At 43.1% G+C, this 21454-nt stretch overlaps 14 non-coding genes across 14 annotated transcripts; all 14 read left to right on the top strand.

The window, feature by feature from the left end:
• Positions 1 to 1196: 1196 nt before the first annotated feature.
• TRNAR-UCU (transfer RNA arginine (anticodon UCU)) lies at positions 1197 to 1281 on the top strand. The gene is given in 2 exon segments: positions 1197 to 1233; positions 1246 to 1281. It is a non-coding gene; the product is annotated as a tRNA-Arg (tRNA).
• A 1095-nt stretch (positions 1282 to 2376) lies between these two features.
• TRNAR-UCU (transfer RNA arginine (anticodon UCU)) lies at positions 2377 to 2461 on the top strand. The gene is given in 2 exon segments: positions 2377 to 2413; positions 2426 to 2461. It is a non-coding gene; the product is annotated as a tRNA-Arg (tRNA).
• Positions 2462 to 3554: 1093 nt separating this feature from the next.
• TRNAR-UCU (transfer RNA arginine (anticodon UCU)) lies at positions 3555 to 3639 on the top strand. Its single transcript is given in 2 exon segments — positions 3555 to 3591; positions 3604 to 3639. It is a non-coding gene; the product is annotated as a tRNA-Arg (tRNA).
• A 1094-nt stretch (positions 3640 to 4733) lies between these two features.
• TRNAR-UCU (transfer RNA arginine (anticodon UCU)) lies at positions 4734 to 4818 on the top strand. The gene is given in 2 exon segments: positions 4734 to 4770; positions 4783 to 4818. It is a non-coding gene; the product is annotated as a tRNA-Arg (tRNA).
• A 1095-nt stretch (positions 4819 to 5913) lies between these two features.
• On the top strand, positions 5914 to 5998 carry TRNAR-UCU (transfer RNA arginine (anticodon UCU)). The gene is given in 2 exon segments: positions 5914 to 5950; positions 5963 to 5998. It is a non-coding gene; the product is annotated as a tRNA-Arg (tRNA).
• A 3447-nt stretch (positions 5999 to 9445) lies between these two features.
• On the top strand, positions 9446 to 9530 carry TRNAR-UCU (transfer RNA arginine (anticodon UCU)). Its single transcript is given in 2 exon segments — positions 9446 to 9482; positions 9495 to 9530. It is a non-coding gene; the product is annotated as a tRNA-Arg (tRNA).
• Positions 9531 to 10625: 1095 nt separating this feature from the next.
• TRNAR-UCU (transfer RNA arginine (anticodon UCU)) lies at positions 10626 to 10710 on the top strand. Its single transcript is given in 2 exon segments — positions 10626 to 10662; positions 10675 to 10710. It is a non-coding gene; the product is annotated as a tRNA-Arg (tRNA).
• A 1093-nt stretch (positions 10711 to 11803) lies between these two features.
• TRNAR-UCU (transfer RNA arginine (anticodon UCU)) lies at positions 11804 to 11888 on the top strand. The gene is given in 2 exon segments: positions 11804 to 11840; positions 11853 to 11888. It is a non-coding gene; the product is annotated as a tRNA-Arg (tRNA).
• Positions 11889 to 14163: 2275 nt separating this feature from the next.
• Positions 14164 to 14248, top strand: TRNAR-UCU (transfer RNA arginine (anticodon UCU)). The gene is given in 2 exon segments: positions 14164 to 14200; positions 14213 to 14248. It is a non-coding gene; the product is annotated as a tRNA-Arg (tRNA).
• A 1095-nt stretch (positions 14249 to 15343) lies between these two features.
• TRNAR-UCU (transfer RNA arginine (anticodon UCU)) lies at positions 15344 to 15428 on the top strand. Its single transcript is given in 2 exon segments — positions 15344 to 15380; positions 15393 to 15428. It is a non-coding gene; the product is annotated as a tRNA-Arg (tRNA).
• Positions 15429 to 16522: 1094 nt separating this feature from the next.
• Positions 16523 to 16607, top strand: TRNAR-UCU (transfer RNA arginine (anticodon UCU)). The gene is given in 2 exon segments: positions 16523 to 16559; positions 16572 to 16607. It is a non-coding gene; the product is annotated as a tRNA-Arg (tRNA).
• Positions 16608 to 17702: 1095 nt separating this feature from the next.
• On the top strand, positions 17703 to 17787 carry TRNAR-UCU (transfer RNA arginine (anticodon UCU)). Its single transcript is given in 2 exon segments — positions 17703 to 17739; positions 17752 to 17787. It is a non-coding gene; the product is annotated as a tRNA-Arg (tRNA).
• A 1095-nt stretch (positions 17788 to 18882) lies between these two features.
• TRNAR-UCU (transfer RNA arginine (anticodon UCU)) lies at positions 18883 to 18967 on the top strand. Its single transcript is given in 2 exon segments — positions 18883 to 18919; positions 18932 to 18967. It is a non-coding gene; the product is annotated as a tRNA-Arg (tRNA).
• A 2274-nt stretch (positions 18968 to 21241) lies between these two features.
• TRNAR-UCU (transfer RNA arginine (anticodon UCU)) lies at positions 21242 to 21326 on the top strand. The gene is given in 2 exon segments: positions 21242 to 21278; positions 21291 to 21326. It is a non-coding gene; the product is annotated as a tRNA-Arg (tRNA).
• Positions 21327 to 21454: the final 128 nt, after the last annotated feature.

Here is a 21454-nt window from a genome sequence, read left to right as displayed (position 1 = left end):
CTCAAACCGCACCCAAGGGGAGGGCTCTGTGGCGCAATGGATAGCGCATTGGACTTCTAGTTGGTGTAGTAATTCAAAGGTTGAATTACCACCAGAGTCGGTTTTATATAGTCCTTGTTTATAGTCATGCTGCTCTAATGCTATCAACTAATGGATTCCATTCAAAAGGTAGCTGTAGTGAAGTGGATTTGCCATACAAGCTAATAATAGTGCCTAGTGTTTCAGGCTTCTCTTGAGAGTTGATATCAGCAAAATTGGAGGTACCCTGTGAAATTCAAAGCAAAGAGGTGGATTTGTAAGCTAACCTTCGTTCTATTGTTCCCTTCCTTCTTACTGTGTCCTCTCTTGTCAGCCCCACAACCATTTACTGTCCAAATCTTGCTACCTTCACCTTAATTAGATTTCCAAACAATGCCCCATCTTAACCGATGACACCACCAAACTTCCACTTCACTCTCTTGATATGTCTTGCCTTGACTATTGCAACTCCCTACTCTTTGGCCTGCTTCTAAACAGACCATGGCCTCTTCAGTCTATCTTATATGCTGCTGCCAGTCTTATCCCCCTTACCAACCATTTAGCAGCAGAAGTGTCAGCCACCACCTCTCTGACAATCTCTCCCTGACTTCTGTTCACCCATCAAATCAAATTCAAAATACTAACAATATAAAAAGCCACCCACAACTCTGCCCCTAGCTACATCATCAACCTTATCTGATGGTATCAAACAAAACACCCTGTTCTCTCCTTCCAAGAATTCCTATTCGCTAGCTCCCTCAACACTTTTTCCAATGCTCGCCTATGGGATTTCCCCAGGGGCTCCCCCTTCCTCTTAAATTCCCTACTCCAATCTATATGTCTATTTCCCACTCTCTAGGCCTCAGTTGATCCCTGGAAACTCTTCAGGGAATTCTATCCCGCCATTACCTAATAGCAGAGCTTTTCATTTTTCCAACAACACATCAACAGTACAAATACTGCTACTTAACATCACCTCCGGTTCCCACATAAAGATCAAAAAAAGTAGCGCTAAGGCAAATGCCCAAACAGGAACATTTCAATCTTAAACTGTATCTGGACCAGATCTTGAGCTCATCCCTGTTATTTAGTGCCAGCCAGTATGAGGATGTGTTTATGTGCTATGACTTGAGTAGTAGTTCCTCAGGCAAGGTCCTCTAACCACACCCAAAGGGGAGGGCTCTGTGGCGCAATGGATAGCGCATTGGACTTCTAGTTGGTGTAGTAATTCAAAGGTTGTGGGTTCGAGTCCCACCAGAGTCGGTTTTATATAGTCCTTGTTTATAGTCATGCTGCTCTAATGCTATCAACTAATGGATTCCATTCAAAAGGTAGCTGTAGTGAAGTGGATTTGCCATATAAGCTAATAATAGTGCCTAGTGTTTCAGGCTTCTCTTGAGAGTTGATATCAGCAAAATTGGAGGTACCCTGTGAAATTCAAAGCAAAGAGGTGGATTTGTAAGCTAACCTGCATTCTATTGTTCCCTTCCTTCTTACTGTGTCCTCTCTTGTCAGCCCCACAACCATTTACTGTCCAAATCTTGCTACCTTCACCTCAATTAGATTTCCAAACAATGCCCCATCTTAACCGATGACACCACCAAACTTCCACTTCACTCTCTTGATATGTCTTGCCTTGACTATTGCAACTCCCTACTCTTTGGCCTGCTTCTAAACAGACCATGGCCTCTTCAGTCTATCTTATATGCTGCTGCCAGTCTTATCCCCCTTACCAACCATTTACCAGCAGAGGTGTCAGCCACCACCTCTCTGACAATCTCTCCCTGGCTTCTGTTCACCCATCAAATCAAATTCAAAATACTAACAATATAAAAAGCCACCCACAACTCTGCCCCTAGCTACATCATCAACCTTATCTGATGGTATCAAACAAAACACCCTGTTCTCTCCTTCCAAGAATTCCTATTCGCTAGCTCCCTCAACACTTCTTCCAATGCTCGCCTATGGGATTTCCCCAGGGGCTCTCCCATCCTCTTAAATTCCCTACTCCAATCTATATGTCTATTTCCCACTCTCTAGGCCTCAGTTGATCCCTGGAAACTCTTCAGGGAATTCTATCCCGCCATTACCTAATAGCAGAACTTTTCATTTTTACAACAACACATCAACAGTACAAATACTGCTACTTAACATGACCTCCGGTTCCCACCTAAAGATCAAAAAAAGTAACGCTAAGGCAAATGCCCAAACAGGAACATTTCAATCTTAAACTGTATCTGGACCAGATCTTGAGCTCATCCCTGTTATTTAGTGCCAGCTAGTATGAGGATGTGTTTATGTGCTATGACTTGAGTAGTAGTTCCTCAGGCAAGGTCCTCTATACTCACCCAAAGGGAGGGCTCTGTGGCGCAATGGATAGCGCATTGGACTTCTAGTTAGTGTATTAATTCAAAGGTTGTGGTTTCGAGTCCCACTAGAGTCAGTTTTATATAGTCCTTGTTTATAGTCATGCTTCTCTAATGCTATCAACTAATGGATCCATTCAAAAGGTAGCTGTAGTGAAGTGGATTTGCCATATAAGCTAATAATAGTGCCTAGTGTTTCAGGCTTCTCTTGAGAGTTGATATCAGCAAAATTGGAGGTTCCCTGTGAAATTCAAAGCAAAGAGGTGGATTTGTAAGCTAACCTGCATTCTATTGTTCCCTTCCTTCTTACTGTGTCCTCTCTTGTCAGCCCCACAACCATTTACTGTCCAAATCTTGCTACCTTCACCTCAATTAGATTTCCAAACAATGCCCCATCTTAACCGATGACACCACCAAACTTCCACTTCACTCTCTTGATATGTCTTGCCTTGACTATTGCAACTCCCTACTCTTTGGCCTGCTTCTAAACAGACCATGGCCTCTTCAGTCTATCTTATATGCTGCTGCCAGTCTTATCCCCCTTACCAACCATTTACCAGCAGAAGTGTCAGCCACCACCTCTCTGACAATCTCTCCCTGGCTTCTGTTCACCCATCAAATCAAATTCAAATTACTAACAATATAAAAAGCCACCCACAACTCTGCCCCTAGCTACATCATCAACCTTATCTGATGGTATCAAACAAAACACCCTGTTCTCTCCTTCCAAGAATTCCTATTCGCTAGCTCCCTCAACACTTCTTCCAATGCTCGCCTATGGGATTTCCCCAGGGGCTCTCCCATCCTCTTAATTCCCTACTCCAATCTATATGTCAATTTCCCACTCTCTAGGCTTCAGTTGATCCCTGGAAACTCTTCAGGGAATTCTATCCCGCCATTACCTAATAGCAGAACTTTTCATTTTTCCAACAACACATCAACAGTACAAATACTGCTACATAACATCACCTCCGGTTCCCACCTAAAGATCAAAAAAAGTAGCGCTAAGGCAAATGCCCAAACAGGAACATTTCAATCTTAAACTGTATCTGGACCAGATCTTGAGCTCATCCCTGTTATTTAGTGCCAGCCAGTATGAGGATGTGTTTATGTGCTATGACTTGAGTAGTAGTTCCTCAGGCAAGGTCCTCTAACGGCACCCAAGGGGAGGGCTCTGTGGCGCAATGGATAGCGCATTGGACTTCTAGTTGGTGTAGTAATTCAAAGGTTGTGGGTTCGAGTCCCACCAGAGTCGGTTTTATATAGTCCTTGTTTATAGTCATGCTGCTCTAATGCTATCAACTAATGGATTCCATTCAAAAGGTAGCTGTAGTGAAGTGGATTTGCCATATAAGCTAATAATAGTGCCTAGTGTTTCAGGCTTCTCTTGAGAGTTGATATCAGCAAAATTGGAGGTACCCTGTGAAATTCAAAGCAAAGAGGTGGATTTGTAAGCTAACCTGCATTCTATTGTTCCCTTCCTTCTTACTGTGTCCTCTCTTGTCAGCCCCACAACCATTTACTGTCCAAATCTTGCTACCTTCATCTCAATTAGATTTCCAAACAATGCCCCATCTTAACTGATGACACCACCAAACTTCCACTTCACTCTCTTGATATGTCTTGCCTTGACTATTGCAACTCCCTACTCTTTGGCCTGCTTCTAAACAGACCATGGCCTCTTCAGTCTATCTTATATGCTGCTGCCAGTCTTATCCCCCTTACCAACCATTTACCAGCAGAAGTGTCAGCCACCACCTCTCTGACAATCTCTCCCTGGCTTCTGTTCACCCATCAAATCAAATTCAAAATACTAACAATATAAAAAGCCACCCACAACTCTGCCCCTAGCTACATCATCAACCTTATCTGATGGTATCAAACAAAACACCCTGTTCTCTCCTTCCAAGAATTCCTATTCGCTAGCTCCCTCAACACTTATTCCAATGCTCGCCTATGGGATTTCCCCAGGGGCTCTCCCATCCTCTTAATTCCCTACTCCAATCTATATGTCAATTTCCCACTCTCTAGGCTTCAGTTGATCCCTGGAAACTCTTCAGGGAATTCTATCCCGCCATTACCTAATAGCAGAACTTTTCATTTTTCCAACAACACATCAACAGTACAAATACTGCTACATAACATCACCTCCGGTTCCCACCTAAAGATCAAAAAAAGTAGCGCTAAGGCAAATGCCCAAACAGGAACATTTCAATCTTAAACTGTATCTGGACCAGATCTTGAGCTCATCCCTGTTATTTAGTGCCAGCCAGTATGAGGATGTGTTTATGTGCTATGACTTGAGTAGTAGTTCCTCAGGCAAGGTCCTCTAACGGCACCCAAGGGGAGGGCTCTGTGGCGCAATGGATAGCGCATTGGACTTCTAGTTGGTGTAGTAATTCAAAGGTTGTGGGTTCGAGTCCCACCAGAGTCGGTTTTATATAGTCCTTGTTTATAGTCATGCTGCTCTAATGCTATCAACTAATGGATTCCATTCAAAAGGTAGCTGTAGTGAAGTGGATTTGCCATATAAGCTAATAATAGTGCCTAGTGTTTCAGGCTTCTCTTGAGAGTTGATATCAGCAAAATTGGAGGTACCCTGTGAAATTCAAAGCAAAGAGGTGGATTTGTAAGCTAACCTGCATTCTATTGTTCCCTTCCTTCTTACTGTGTCCTCTCTTGTCAGCCCCACAACCATTTACTGTCCAAATCTTGCTACCTTCATCTCAATTAGATTTCCAAACAATGCCCCATCTTAACTGATGACACCACCAAACTTCCACTTCACTCTCTTGATATGTCTTGCCTTGACTATTGCAACTCCCTACTCTTTGGCCTGCTTCTAAACAGACCATGGCCTCTTCAGTCTATCTTATATGCTGCTGCCAGTCTTATCCCCCTTACCAACCATTTACCAGCAGAAGTGTCAGCCACCACCTCTCTGACAATCTCTCCCTGGCTTCTGTTCACCCATCAAATCAAATTCAAAATACTAACAATATAAAAAGCCACCCACAACTCTGCCCCTAGCTACATCATCAACCTTATCTGATGGTATCAAACAAAACACCCTGTTCTCTCCTTCCAAGAATTCCTATTCGCTAGCTCCCTCAACACTTATTCCAATGCTCGCCTATGGGATTTCCCCAGGGGCTCTCCCATCCTCTTAAATTCCCTACACCAATCTATATGTCTATTTCCCACTCTCTAGGCCTCAGTTGATCACTGGAAACTCTTCAGGGAATTCTATCCCGCCATTACCTAATAGCAGAACTTTTCATTTTTCCAACAACACATCAACAGTAGAAATACTGCTACTTAACATCACCTCCGGTTCCCACCTAAAGATCAAAAAAAGTAACGCTAAGGCAAATGCCCAAACAGGAACATTTCAATCTTAAACTGTATCTGGACCAGATCTTGAGCTCATCCCTGTTATTTAGTGCCAGCCAGTATGAGGATGTGTTTATGGGCTATGACTTGAGTAGTAGTTCCTCAGGCGAGGTCCTCTAACTGCACCCAAAGGGAGGGCTCTGTGGCGCAATGGATAGCGCATTGGACTTCTAGTTGGTGTAGTAATTCAAAGGTTGTGGGTTCGAGTCCCACCAGAGTCAGTTTTATATAGTACTTGTTTATAGTCATGCTGCTCTAATGCTATCAACTAATGGATTCCATTCAAAAGGTAGCTGTAGTGAAGTGGATTTGCCAAATAAGCTAATAATAGTGCCTAGTGTTTCAGGCTTCTCTTGAGAGTTGATATCAGCAAAATTGGAGGTACCCTGTGAAATTCAAAGCAAAGAGGTGGATTTGTAAGCTAACCTGCATTCTATTGTTCCCTTCCTTCTTACTGTGTCCTCTCTTGTCAGCCCCACAACCATTTACTGTCCAAATCTTGCTACCTTCACCTCAATTAGATTTCCAAACAATGCCCCATCTTAACCGATGACACCACCAAACTTCCACTTCACTCTCTTGATATGTCTTGCCTTGACTATTGCAACTCCCTACTCTTTGGCCTGCTTCTAAACAGACCATGGCCTCTTCAGTCTATCTTATATGCTGCTGCCAGTCTTATCCCCCTTACCAACCATTTATCAGCAGAAGTGTCAGCCACAACCTCTCTGACAATCTCTCCCTGGCTTCTGTTCACCCATCAAATCAAATTCAAAATACTAACAATATAAAAAGCCACCCACAACTCTGCCCCTAGCTACATCATCAACCTTATCTGATGGTATCAAACAAAACACCCTGTTCTCTCCTTCCAAGAATTCCTATTCGCTAGCTCCCTCAACACTTCTTCCAATGCTCGCCTATGGGATATCCCCAGGGGCTCTCCCATCCTCTTAAATTCCCTACTCCAATCTATATGTCTATTTCCCACTCTCTAGGCCTCAGTTGATCCCTGGAAACTCTTCAGGGAATTCTATCCCGCCATTACCTAATAGCAGAACTTTTAATTTTTCCAACAACACATCAACAGTACAAATACTGCTACTTAACATCACCTCCGGTTCCCACCTAAAGATCAAAAAAGTAGCGCTAAGGAAAATGCCCAAACAGGAACATTTCAATCTTAAACTGTATCTGGACCAGATCTTGAGCTCATCCCTGTTATTTAGTGCCAGCCAGTATGAGGATGTGTTTATGTGCTATGACTTGAGTAGTAGTTCCTCAGGCAAGGTCCTCTAAACACACCCAAAGGGAGGGATCTGTGGTGCAATGGATAGTGCATTGGACTTCTAGTTGGTGTAGTAATTCAAAGGTTGAATTACCACCAGAGTCAGTTTTATATAGTCCTTGTTTATAGTCATGCTGCTCTAATGCTATCAACTAATGGATTCCATTCAAAAGGTAGCTGTAGTGAAGTGGATTTGCCATACAAGCTAATAATAGTGCCTAGTGTTTCAGGCTTCTCTTGAGAGTTGATATCAGCAAAATTGGAGGTACCCTGTGAAATTCAAAGCAAAGAGGTGGATTTGTAAGCTAACCTTCGTTCTATTGTTCCCTTCCTTCTTACTGTGTCCTCTCTTGTCAGCCCCACAACCATTTACTGTCCAAATCTTGCTACCTTCACCTTAATTAGATTTCCAAACAATGCCCCATCTTAACCGATGACACCACCAAACTTCCACTTCACTCTCTTGATATGTCTTGCCTTGACTATTGCAACTCCCTACTCTTTGGCCTGCTTCTAAACAGACCATGGCCTCTTCAGTCTATCTTATATGCTGCTGCCAGTCTTATCCCCCTTACCAACCATTTACCAGCAGAAGTGTCAGCCACCACCTCTCTGACAATCTCTCCCTGGCTTCTGTTCACCCATCAAATCAAATTCAAAATACTAACAATATAAAAAGCCACCCACAACTCTGCCCCTAGCTACATCATCAACCTTATCTGATGGTATCAAACAAAACACCCTGTTCTCTCCTTCCAAGAATTCCTATTCGCTAGCTCCCTCAACACTTTTTCCAAAGCTCGCCTATGGGATTTCCCCAGGGGCTCTCCCATCCTCTTAAATTCCCTACTCCAATCTATATGTCTATTTCCCACTCTCTAGGCCTCAGTTGATCCCTGGAAACTCTTCAGGGAATTCTAACCCGCCATTACCTAATAGCAGAGCTTTTCATTTTTCCAACAACACATCAACAGTACAAATACTGCTACTTAACATCACCTCCGGTTCCCACATAAAGATCAAAAAAAGTAGCGCTAAGGCAAATGCCCAAACAGGAACATTTCAATCTTAAACTGTATCTGGACCAGATCTTGAGCTCATCCCTGTTATTTAGTGCCAGCCAGTATGAGGATGTGTTTATGTGCTATGACTTGAGTAGTAGTTCCTCAGGCAAGGTACTCTAAACACACCCAAAGGGAGGGATCTGTGGTGCAATGGATAGTGCATTGGACTTCTAGTTAGTGTAGTAATGCAAAGGTTGTGGGTTCGAGTCCCACCAGAGTCAGTTTTATATAGTCCTTGTTTATAGTCATGCTGCTCTAATGCTATCAACTAATGGATTCCAATCAAAAGGTAGCTGTAGTGAAGTGGATTTGCCATACAAGCTAATAATAGTGCCTAGTGTTTCAGGCTTCTCTTGAGAGTTGATATCAGCAAAATTGGAGGTACCCTGTGAAATTCAAAGCAAAGAGGTGGATTTGAAAGCTAACCTGCATTCTATTGTTCCCTTCCTTCTTACTGTGTCCTCTCTTGTCAGCCCCACAACCATTTACTGTCCAAATCTTGCTACCTTCACCTCAATTAGATTTCCAAACAATGCCCCATCTTAACCGATGACACCACCAAACTTCCACTTCACTCTCTTGATATGTCTTGCCTTGACTATTGCAACTCCCTACTCTTTGGCCTGCTTCTAAACAGACCATGGCCTCTTCAGTCTATCTTATATGCTGCTGCCAGTCTTATCCCCCTTACCAACCATTTACCAGCAGAAGTGTCAGCCACAACCTCTCTGACAATCTCTCCCTGGCTTCTGTTCACCCATCAAATCAAATTCAAAATACTAACAATATAAAAAGCCACCCACAACTCTGCCCCTAGCTACATCATCAACCTTATCTGATGGTATCAAACAAAACACCCTGTTCTCTCCTTCCAAGAATTCCTATTCGCTAGCTCCCTCAACACTTCTTCCAATGCTCGCCTATGGGATTTCCCCAGGGGCTCTCCCATCCTCTTAAATTCCCTACTCCAATCTATATGTCTATTTCCCACTCTCTAGGCCTCAGTTGATCCCTGGAAACTCTTCAGGGAATTCTATCCCGCCATTACCTAATAGCAGAACTTTTCATTTTTCCAACAACACATCAACAGTACAAATACTGCTACTTAACATCACCTCCGGTTCCCACCTAAAGATCAAAAAAAGTAGCGCTAAGGCAAATGCCCAAACAGGAACATTTCAATCTTAAACTGTATCTGGACCAGATCTTGAGCTCATCCCTGTTATTTAGTGCCAGCCAGTATGAGGATGTGTTTATGTGCTATGACTTGAGTAGTAGTTCCTCAGGTGAGGTCCTCTAACCACACCCAAAGGGAGGGCTCTGTGGTGCAATGGATAGCGCATTGGACTTCTAGTTGGTGTAGTAATTCAAAGGTTGTGGGTTCGAATTCCACCAGAGTCGGTTTTATATAGTCCTTGTTTATAGTCATGCTGCTCTAATGCTATCAACTAATGGATTCCATTCAAAAGGTAGCTGTAGTTAAGTGGATTTGCCAAATAAGCTAATAATAGTGCCTAGTGTTTCAGGCTTCTCTTGAGAGTTGATATCAGCAAAATTGGAGGTACCCTGTGAAATTCAAAGCAAAGAGGTGGATTTGTAAGCTAACCTGCATTCTATTGTTCCCTTCCTTCTTACTGTGTCATCTCTTGTCAGCCCCACAACCATTTACTGTCCAAATCTTGCTACCTTCACCTCAATTAGATTTCCAAACAATGCCCCATCTTAACCGATGACACCACCAAACTTCCACTTCACTCTCTTGATATGTCTTGCCTTGACTATTGCAACTCCCTACTCTTTGGCCTGCTTCTAAACAGACCATGGCCTCTTCAGTCTATCTTATATGCTGCTGCCAGTCTTATCCCACTTACCAACCATTTACCAGCAGAAGTGTCAGCCACCACCTCTCTGACAATCTCTCCCTGGCTTCTGTTCACCCATCAAATCAAATTCAAAATACTAACAATATAAAAAGCCACCCACAACTCTGCCCCTAGCTACATCATCAACCTTATCTGATGGTATCAAACAAAACACCCTGTTCTCTCCTTCCAAGAATTCCTATTCGCTAGCTCCCTCAACACTTCTTCCAATGCTCGCCTATGGGATTTCCCCAGGGGCTCTCCCATCCTCTTAAATTCCCTACACCAATCTATATGTCTATTTCCCACTCTCTAGGCCTCAGTTGATCCCTGGAAACTCTTCAGGGAATTCTATCCCGCCATTACCTAATAGCAGAACTTTTCATTTTTCCAACAACACATCAACAGTACAAATACTGCTACTTAACATCACCTCCGGTTCCCACCTAAAGATCAAAAAAAGTAGCGCTAAGGCAAATGCCCAAACAGGAACATTTCAATCTTAAACTGTATCTGGACCAGATCTTGAGCTCATCCCTGTTATTTAGTGCCAGCCAGTATGAGGATGTGTTTATGTGCTATGACTTGAGTAGTAGTTCCTCAGGCAAGGTCCTCTATTCTCACCCAAAGGGAGGGCTCTGTGGCGCCATGGATAGCGCATTGGACTTCTAGTTAGTGTATTAATTCAAAGGTTGTGGGTTCGAGTCCCACCAGAGTCAGTTTTATATAGTCCTTGTTTATAGTCATGCTTCTCTAATGCTATCAACTAATGGATCCATTCAAAAGGTAGCTGTAGTGAAGTGGATTTGCCATATAAGCTAATAATAGTGCCTAGTGTTTCAGGCTTCTCTTGAGAGTTGATATCAGCAAAATTGGAGGTTCCCTGTGAAATTCAAAGCAAAGAGGTGGATTTGTAAGCTAACCTGCATTCTATTGTTCCCTTCCTTCTTACTGTGTCCTCTCTTGTCAGCCCCACATCCATTTACTGTCCAAATCTTGCTACCTTCACCTCAATTAGATTTCCAAACAATGCCCCATCTTAACCGATGACACCACCAAACTTCCACTTCACTCTCTTGATATGTCTTGCCTTGACTATTGCAACTCCCTACTCTTTGGCCTGCTTCTAAACAGACCATGGCCTCTTCAGTCTATCTTATATGCTGCTGCCAGTCTTATCCCCCTTACCAACCATTTACCAGCAGAAGTGTCAGCCACCACCTCTCTGACAATCTCTCCCTGGCTTCTGTTCACCCATCAAATCAAATTCAAATTACTAACAATATAAAAAGCCACCCACAACTCTGCCCCTAGCTACATCATCAACCTTATCTGATGGTATCAAACAAAACACCCTGTTCTCTCCTTCCAAGAATTCCTATTCGCTAGCTCCCTCAACACTTCTTCCAATGCTCGCCTATGGGATTTCCCCAGGGGCTCTCCCATCCTCTTAATTCCCTACTCCAATCTATATGTCTATTTCCCACTCTCTAGGCCTCAGTTGATCCCTGGAAACTCTTCAGGGAATTCTATCCCGCCATTACCTAATAGCAGAACTTTTCATTTTTCCAACAACACATCAACAGTACAAATACTGCTACATAACATCACCTCCGGTTCCCACCTAAAGATCAAAAAAAGTAGCGCTAAGGCAAATGCCCAAACAGGAACATTTCAATCTTAAACTGTATCTGGACCAGATCTTGAGCTCATCCCTGTTATTTAGTGCCAGCCAGTATGAGGATGTGTTTATGTGCTATGACTTGAGTAGTAGTTCCTCAGGCAAGGTCCTCTAACCGCACCTAAGGGGAGGGCTCTGTGGCGCAATGGATAGCGCATTGGACTTCTAGTTGGTGTAGTAATTCAAAGGTTGTGGGTTCGAGTCCCACCAGAGTCAGTTTTATATAGTCCTTGTTTATAGTCATGCTGCTCTAATGCTATCAACTAATGGATTCCATTCAAAAGGTAGCTGTAGTGAAGTGGATTTGCCATATAAGCTAATAATAGTGCCTAGTGTTTCAGGCTTCTCTTGAGAGTTGATATCAGCAAAATTGGAGGTACCCTGTGAAATTCAAAGCAAAGAGGTGGATTTGTAAGCTAACCTGCATTCTATTGTTCCCTTCCTTCTTACTGTGTCCTCTCTTGTCAGCCCCACAACCATTTACTGTCCAAATCTTGCTACCTTCACCTAAATTAGATTTCCAAACAATGCCCCATCTTAACTGATGACACCACCAAACTTCCACTTCACTCTCTTGATATGTCTTGCCTTGACTATTGCAACTCCCTACTCTTTGGCCTGCTTCTAAACAGACCATGGCCTCTTCAGTCTATCTTATATGCTGCTGCCAGTCTTATCCCCCTTACCAACCATTTACCAGCAGAAGTGTCAGCCACCACCTCTCTGACAATCTCTCCCTGGCTTCTGTTCACCCATCAAATCAAATTCAAAATACTAACAATATAAAAAGCCACCCACAACTCTGCCCCTAGCTACATCATCAACCTTATCTGATGGTATCAAAGAAAACACCCTATTCTCTCCTTCCAAGAATTCCTATTCGCTAGCTCCCTCAACACTTTTTCCAATGCTCGCCTATGGGATTTCCCCAGGGGCTCTCCCATCCTCTTAAATTCCCTACTCCAATCTATATGTCTATTTCCCACTCTCTAGGCCTCAGTTGATCCCTGGAAACTCTTCAGGGAATTCTAACCCGCCATTACCTAATAGCAGAGCTTTTCATTTTTCCAACAACACATCAACAGTACAAATACTGCTACTTAACATCACCTCCGGTTCCCACATAAAGATCAAAAAAAGTAGCGCTAAGGCAAATGCCCAAACAGGAACATTTCAATCTTAAACTGTATCTGGACCAGATCTTGAGCTCATCCCTGTTATTTAGTGCCAGCCAGTATGAGGATGTGTTTATGTGCTATGACTTGAGTAGTAGTTCCTCAGGCAAGGTACTCTAAACACACCCAAAGGGAGGGATCTGTGGTGCAATGGATAGTGCATTGGACTTCTAGTTAGTGTAGTAATGCAAAGGTTGTGGGTTCGAGTCCCACCAGAGTCAGTTTTATATAGTCCTTGTTTATAGTCATGCTGCTCTAATGCTATCAACTAATGGATTCCAATCAAAAGGTAGCTGTAGTGAAGTGGATTTGCCATACAAGCTAATAATAGTGCCTAGTGTTTCAGGCTTCTCTTGAGAGTTGATATCAGCAAAATTGGAGGTACCCTGTGAAATTCAAAGCAAAGAGGTGGATTTGAAAGCTAACCTGCATTCTATTGTTCCCTTCCTTCTTACTGTGTCCTCTCTTGTCAGCCCCACAACCATTTACTGTCCAAATCTTGCTACCTTCACCTCAATTAGATTTCCAAACAATGCCCCATCTTAACCGATGACACCACCAAACTTCCACTTCACTCTCTTGATATGTCTTGCCTTGACTATTGCAACTCCCTACTCTTTGGCCTGCTTCTAAACAGACCATGGCCTCTTCAGTCTATCTTATATGCTGCTGCCAGTCTTATCCCCCTTACCAACCATTTACCAGCAGAAGTGTCAGCCACAACCTCTCTGACAATCTCTCCCTGGCTTCTGTTCACCCATCAAATCAAATTCAAAATACTAACAATATAAAAAGCCACCCACAACTCTGCCCCTAGCTACATCATCAACCTTATCTGATGGTATCAAACAAAACACCCTGTTCTCTCCTTCCAAGAATTCCTATTCGCTAGCTCCCTCAACACTTCTTCCAATGCTCGCCTATGGGATTTCCCCAGGGGCTCTCCCATCCTCTTAAATTCCCTACTCCAATCTATATGTCTATTTCCCACTCTCTAGGCCTCAGTTGATCCCTGGAAACTCTTCAGGGAATTCTATCCCGCCATTACCTAATAGCAGAACTTTTCATTTTTCCAACAACACATCAACAGTACAAATACGGCTACTTAACATCACCTCCGGTTCCCACCTAAAGATCAAAAAAAGTAGCGCTAAGGCAAATGCCCAAACAGGAACATTTCAATCTTAAACTGTATCTGGACCAGATCTTGAGCTCATCCCTGTTATTTAGTGCCAGCCAGTATGAGGATGTGTTTATGTGCTATGACTTGAGTAGTAGTTCCTCAGGCGAGGTCCTCTAACCACACCCAAAGGGAGGGCTCTGTGGTGCAATGGATAGCGCATTGGACTTCTAGTTGGTGTAGTAATTCAAAGGTTGTGGGTTCGAATCCCACCAGAGTCGGTTTTATATAGTCCTTGTTTATAGTCATGCTGCTCTAATGCTATCAACTAATGGATTCCATTCAAAAGGTAGCTGTAGTGAAGTGGATTTGCCAAATAAGCTAATAATAGTGCCTAGTGTTTCAGGCTTCTCTTGAGAGTTGATATCAGCAAAATTGGAGGTACCCTGTGAAATTCAAAGCAAAGAGGTGGATTTGTAAGCTAACCTGCATTCTATTGTTCCCTTCCTTCTTACTGTGTCATCTCTTGTCAGCCCCACAACCATTTACTGTCCAAATCTTGCTACCTTCACCTCAATTAGATTTCCAAACAATGCCCCATCTTAACCGATGACACCACCAAACTTCCACTTCACTCTCTTGATATGTCTTGCCTTGACTATTGCAACTCCCTACTCTTTGGCCTGCTTCTAAACAGACCATGGCCTCTTCAGTCTATCTTATATGCTGCTGCCAGTCTTATCCCACTTACCAACCATTTACCAGCAGAAGTGTCAGCCACCACCTCTCTGACAATCTCTCCCTGGCTTCTGTTCACCCATCAAATCAAATTCAAAATACTAACAATATAAAAAGCCACCCACAACTCTGCCCCTAGCTACATCATCAACCTTATCTGATGGTATCAAACAAAACACCCTGTTCTCTCCTTCCAAGAATTCCTATTCGCTAGCTCCCTCAACACTTCTTCCAATGCTCGCCTATGGGATTTCCCCAGGGGCTCTCCCATCCTCTTAAATTCCCTACACCAATCTATATGTCTATTTCCCACTCTCTAGGCCTCAGTTGATCCCTGGAAACTCTTCAGGGAATTCTATCCCGCCATTACCTAATAGCAGAACTTTTCATTTTTCCAACAACACATCAACAGTACAAATACTGCTACTTAACATCACCTCCGGTTCCCACCTAAAGATCAAAAAAAGTAGCGCTAAGGCAAATGCCCAAACAGGAACATTTCAATCTTAAACTGTATCTGGACCAGATCTTGAGCTCATCCCTGTTATTTAGTGCCAGCCAGTATGAGGATGTGTTTATGTGCTATGACTTGAGTAGTAGTTCCTCAGGCAAGGTCCTCTAACCGCACCCAAAGGTAGGGCTCTGTGGCGCAATGGATAACGCATTGGACTTCTAGTTAGTGTAGTAATTCAAAGGTTGTGGGTTCGAGTCCCACCAGAGTCGGTTTTATATAGTCCTTGTTTATAGTCATGCTGCTCTAATGCTATCAACTAATGGATTCCATTCAAAAGGTAGCTGTAGTGAAGTGGATTTGCCATATAAGCTAATAATAGTGCCTAGTGTTTCAGGCTTCTCTTGAGAGTTGATATCAGCAAAATTGGAGGTACCCTGTGAAATTCAAAGCAAAGAGGTGGATTTGTAAGCTAACCTGCATTCTATTGTTCCCTTCCTTCTTACTGTGTCCTCTCTTGTCAGCCCCACAACCATTTACTGTCCAAATCTTGCTACCTTCACCTCAATTAGATTTCCAAACAATGCCCCATCTTAACTGATGACACCACCAAACTTCCACTTCACTCTCTTGATATGTCTTGCCTTGACTATTGCAACTCCCTACTCTTTGGCCTGCTTCTAAACAGACCATGGCCTCTTCAGTCTATCTTATATGCTGCTGCCAGTCTTATCCCCCTTACCAACCATTTACCAGCAGAAGTGTCAGCCACCACCTCTCTGACAATCTCTCCCTGGCTTCTGTTCACCCATCAAATCAAATTCAAAATACTAACAATATAAAAAGCCACCCACAACTCTGCCCCTAGCTACATCATCAACCTTATCTGATGGTATCAAACAAAACACCCTGTTCTCTCCTTCCAAGAATTCCTATTCGCTAGCTCCCTCAACACTTATTCCAATGCTCAATATGGGATTTCCCCAGGGGCTCTCCCATCCTCTTAAATTCCCTACACCAATCTATATGTCTATTTCCCACTCTCTAGGCCTCAGTTGATCCCTGGAAACTCTTCAGGGAATTCTATCCCGCCATTACCTAATAGCAGAACTTTTCATTTTTCCAACAACACATCAACAGTACAAATACTGCTACTTAACATCACCTCCGGTTCCCACCTAAAGATCAAAAAAAGTAACGCTAAGGCAAATGCCCAAACAGGAACATTTCAATCTTAAACTGTATCTGGACCAGATCTTGAGCTCATCCCTGTTATTTAGTGCCAGCCAGTATGAGGATGTGTTTATGTGCTATGACTTGAGTAGTAGTTCCTCAGGCGAGGTCCTCTAACCACACCCAAAGGGAGGGCTCTGTGGCGCAATGGATAGCGCATTGGACTTCTAGTTGGTGTAGTAATTCAAAGGTTGTGGGTTCGAATCCCACCAGAGTCGGTTTTATATAGTCCTTGTTTATAGTCATGCTGCTCTAATGCTATCAACTAATGGATTCCATTCAAAAGGTAGCTGTAGTGAAGTGGATTTGCCAAATAAGCTAATAATAGTGCCTAGTGTTTCAGGCTTCTCTTGAGAGTTGATATCAGCAAAATTGGAGGTACCCTGTGAAATTCAAAGCAAAGAGGTGGATTTGTAAGCTAACCTGCATTCTATTGTTCCCTTCCTTCTTACTGTGTCATCTCTTGTCAGCCCCACAACCATTTACTGTCCAAATCTTGCTACCTTCACCTCAATTCGATTTCCAAACAATGCCCCATCTTAACCGATGACACCACCAAACTTCCACTTCACTCTCTTGATATGTCTTGCCTTGACTATTGCAACTCCCTACTCTTTGGCCTGCTTCTAAACAGACCATGGCCTCTTCAGTCTATCTTATATGCTGCTGCCAGTCTTATCCCACTTACCAACCATTTACCAGCAGAAGTGTCAGCCACCACCTCTCTGACAATCTCTCCCTGGCTTCTGTTCACCCATCAAATCAAATTCAAAATACTAACAATATAAAAAGCCACCCACAACTCTGCCCCTAGCTACATCATCAACCTTATCTGATGGTATCAAACAAAACACCCTGTTCTCTCCTTCCAAGAATTCCTATTCGCTAGCTCCCTCAACACTTCTTCCAATGCTCGCCTATGGGATTTCCCCAGGGGCTCTCCCATCCTCTTAAATTCCCTACACCAATCTATATGTCTATTTCCCACTCTCTAGGCCTCAGTTGATCCCTGGAAACTCTTCAGGGAATTCTATCCCGCCATTACCTAATAGCAGAACTTTTCATTTTTCCAACAACACATCAACAGTACAAATACTGCTACTTAACATCACCTCCGGTTCCCACCTAAAGATCAAAAAAAGTAGCGCTAAGGCAAATGCCCAAACAGGAACATTTCAATCTTAAACTGTATCTGGACCAGATCTTGAGCTCATCCCTGTTATTTAGTGCCAGCCAGTATGAGGATGTGTTTATGTGCTATGACTTGAGTAGTAGTTCCTCAGGCATGGTTCTCTAACCACACGCGAAGGGAGGGCTCTGTGGCGCAATGGATAGCGCATTGGACTTCTAGTTAGTGTAGTAATTCAAAGGTTGTGGGTTCGAGTCCCACCAGAGTCGGTTTTATATAGTCCTTGTTTATAGTCATGCTGCTCTAATGCTATCAACTAATGGATTCCATTCAAAAGGTAGCTGTAGTGAAGTGGATTTGCCAAATAAGCTAATAATAGTGCCTAGTGTTTCAGGCTTCTCTTGAGAGTTGATATCAGCAAAATTGGAGGTACCCTGTGAAATTCAAAGCAAAGAGGTGGATTTGTAAGCTAACCTGCATTCTATTGTTCCCTTCCTTCTTACTGTGTCCTCTCTTGTCAGCCCCACAACCATTTACTGTCCAAATCTTGCTACCTTCACCTCAATTAGATTTCCAAACAATGCCCCATCTTAACCGATGACACCACCAAACTTCCACTTCACTCTCTTGATATGTCTTGCCTTGACTATTGCAACTCCCTACTCTTTGGCCTGCTTCTAAACAGACCATGGCCTCTTCAGTCTATCTTATATGCTGCTGCCAGTCTTATCCCCCTTACCAACCATTTACCAGCAGAAGTGTCAGCCACCACCTCTCTGACAATCTCTCCCTGGCTTCTGTTCACCCATCAAATCAAATTCAAAATACTAACAATATAAAAAGCCACCCACAACTCTGCCCCTAGCTACATCATCAACCTTATCTGATGGTATCAAACAAAACACCCTGTTCTCTCCTTCCAAGAATTCCTATTCGCTAGCTCCCTCAACACTTATTCCAATGCTCGCCTATGGGATTTCCCCAGGGGCTCTCCCATCCTCTTAAATTCCCTACACCAATCTATATGTCTATTTCCCACTCTCTAGGCCTCAGTTGATCACTGGAAACTCTTCAGGGAATTCTATCCCGCCATTACCTAATAGCAGAACTTTTCATTTTTCCAACAACACATCAACAGTAGAAATACTGCTACTTAACATCACCTCCGGTTCCCACCTAAAGATCAAAAAAAGTAACGCTAAGGCAAATGCCCAAACAGGAACATTTCAATCTTAAACTGTATCTGGACCAGATCTTGAGCTCATCCCTGTTATTTAGTGCCAGCCAGTATGAGGATGTGTTTATGGGCTATGACTTGAGTAGTAGTTCCTCAGGTGAGGTCCTCTAACTGCACCCAAAGGGAGGGCTCTGTGGCGCAATGGATAGCGCATTGGACTTCTAGTTGGTGTAGTAATTCAAAGGTTGTGGGTTCGAGTCCCACCAGAGTCAGTTTTATATAGTCCTTGTTTATAGTCATGCTGCTCTAATGCTATCAACTAATGGATTCCATTCAAAAGGTAGCTGTAGTGAAGTGGATTTGCCAAATAAGCTAATAATAGTGCCTAGTGTTTCAGGCTTCTCTTGAGAGTTGATATCAGCAAAATTGGAGGTACCCTGTGAAATTCAAAGCAAAGAGGTGGATTTGTAAGCTAACCTGCATTCTATTGTTCCCTTCCTTCTTACTGTGTCCTCTCTTGTCAGCCCCACAAGCATTTACTGTCCAAATCTTGCTACCTTCACCTCAATTAGATTTCCAAACAATGCCCCATCTTAACCGATGACACCACCAAACTTCCACTTCACTCTCTTGATATGTCTTGCCTTGACTATTGCAACTCCCTACTCTTTGGCCTGCTTCTAAACAGACCATGGCCTCTTCAGTCTATCTTATATGCTGCTGCCAGTCTTATCCCCCTTACCAACCATTTATCAGCAGAAGTGTCAGCCACAACCTCTCTGACAATCTCTCCCTGGCTTCTGTTCACCCATCAAATCAAATTCAAAATACTAACAATATAAAAAGCCACCCACAACTCTGCCCCTAGCTACATCATCAACCTTATCTGATGGTATCAAACAAAACACCCTGTTCTCTCCTTCCAAGAATTCCTATTCGCTAGCTCCCTCAACACTTCTTCCAATGCTCGCCTATGGGATATCCCCAGGGGCTCTCCCATCCTCTTAAATTCCCTACTCCAATCTATATGTCTATTTCCCACTCTCTAGGCCTCAGTTGATCCCTGGAAACTCTTCAGGGAATTCTATCCCGCCATTACCTAATAGCAGAACTTTTAATTTTTCCAACAACACATCAACAGTACAAATACTGCTACTTAACATCACCTCCGGTTCCCACCTAAAGATCAAAAAAGTAGCGCTAAGGAAAATGCCCAAACAGGAACATTTCAATCTTAAACTGTATCTGGACCAGATCTTGAGCTCATCCCTGTTATTTAGTGCCAGCCAGTATGAGGATGTGTTTATGTGCTATGACTTGAGTAGTAGTTCCTCAGGCAAGGTCCTCTAAACACACCCAAAGGGAGGGATCTGTGGTGCAATGGATAGTGCATTGGACTTCTAGTTAGTGTAGTAATGCAAAGGTTGTGGGTTCGAGTCCCACCAGAGTCAGTTTTATATAGTCCTTGTTTATAGTCATGCTGCTCTAATGCTATCAACTAATGGATTCCAATCAAAAGGTAGCTGTAGTGAAGTGGATTTGCCATACAAGCTAATAATAGTGCCTAGTGTTTCAGGCTTCTCTTGAGAGTTGATATCAGCAAAATTGGACGTACCCTGTGAAATTCAAAGCAAAGAGGTGGATTTGAAAGCTAACCTGCATTCTATTGTTCCCTTCCTTCTTACTGTGTCCTCTCTTGTCAGCCCCACAACCATTTACTGTCCAAATCTTGCTACCTTCACCTCAATTAGATTTCCAAACAATGCCCCATCTTAACCGATGACACCACCAAACTTCCACTTCACTCTCTTGATATGTCTTGCCTTGACTATTGCAACTCCCTACTCTTTGGCCTGCTTCTAAACAGACCATGGCCTCTTCAGTCTATCTTATATGCTGCTGCCAGTCTTATCCCCCTTACCAACCATTTACCAGCAGAAGTGTCAGCCACAACCTCTCTGACAATCTCTCCCTGGCTTCTGTTCACCCATCAAATCAAATTCAAAATACTAACAATATAAAAAGCCACCCACAACTCTGCCCCTAGCTACATCATCAACCTTATCTGATGGTATCAAACAAAACACCCTGTTCTCTCCTTCCAAGAATTCCTATTCGCTAGCTCCCTCAACACTTCTTCCAATGCTCGCCTATGGGATTTCCCCAGGGGCTCTCCCATCCTCTTAAATTCCCTACTCCAATCTATATGTCTATTTCCCACTCTCTAGGCCTCAGTTGATCCCTGGAAACTCTTCAGGGAATTCTATCCCGCCATTACCTAATAGCAGAACTTTTCATTTTTCCAACAACACATCAACAGTACAAATACTGCTACTTAACATCACCTCCGGTTCCCACCTAAAGATCAAAAAAAGTAGCGCTAAGGCAAATGCCCAAACAGGAACATTTCAATCTTAAACTGTATCTGGACCAGATCTTGAGCTCATCCCTGTTATTTAGTGCCAGCCAGTATGAGGATGTGTTTATGTGCTATGACTTGAGTAGTAGTTCCTCAGGCGAGGTCCTCTAACCACACCCAAAGGGAGGGCTCTGTGGTGCAATGGATAGCGCATTGGACTTCTAGTTGGTGTAATAATTCAAAGGTTGTGGGTTCGAATCCCACCAGAGTCGGTTTTATATAGTCCTTGTTTATAGTCATGCTGCTCTAATGCTATCAACTAATGGATTCCATTCAAAAGGTAGCTGTAGTGAAGTGGATTTGCCAAATAAGCTAATAATAGTGCCTAGTGTTTCAGGCT

The sequence above is a fragment of the Aquarana catesbeiana genome, linkage group LG01 (assembly GCF_042186555.1).
Source record: "Aquarana catesbeiana isolate 2022-GZ linkage group LG01, ASM4218655v1, whole genome shotgun sequence".
In the NCBI taxonomy this organism is placed as follows: domain Eukaryota; kingdom Metazoa; phylum Chordata; class Amphibia; order Anura; family Ranidae; genus Aquarana; species Aquarana catesbeiana.
The sequence above is the reverse complement of the archived record's forward strand: the minus strand, read 5'-3'. Positions and strand labels throughout refer to the sequence as shown.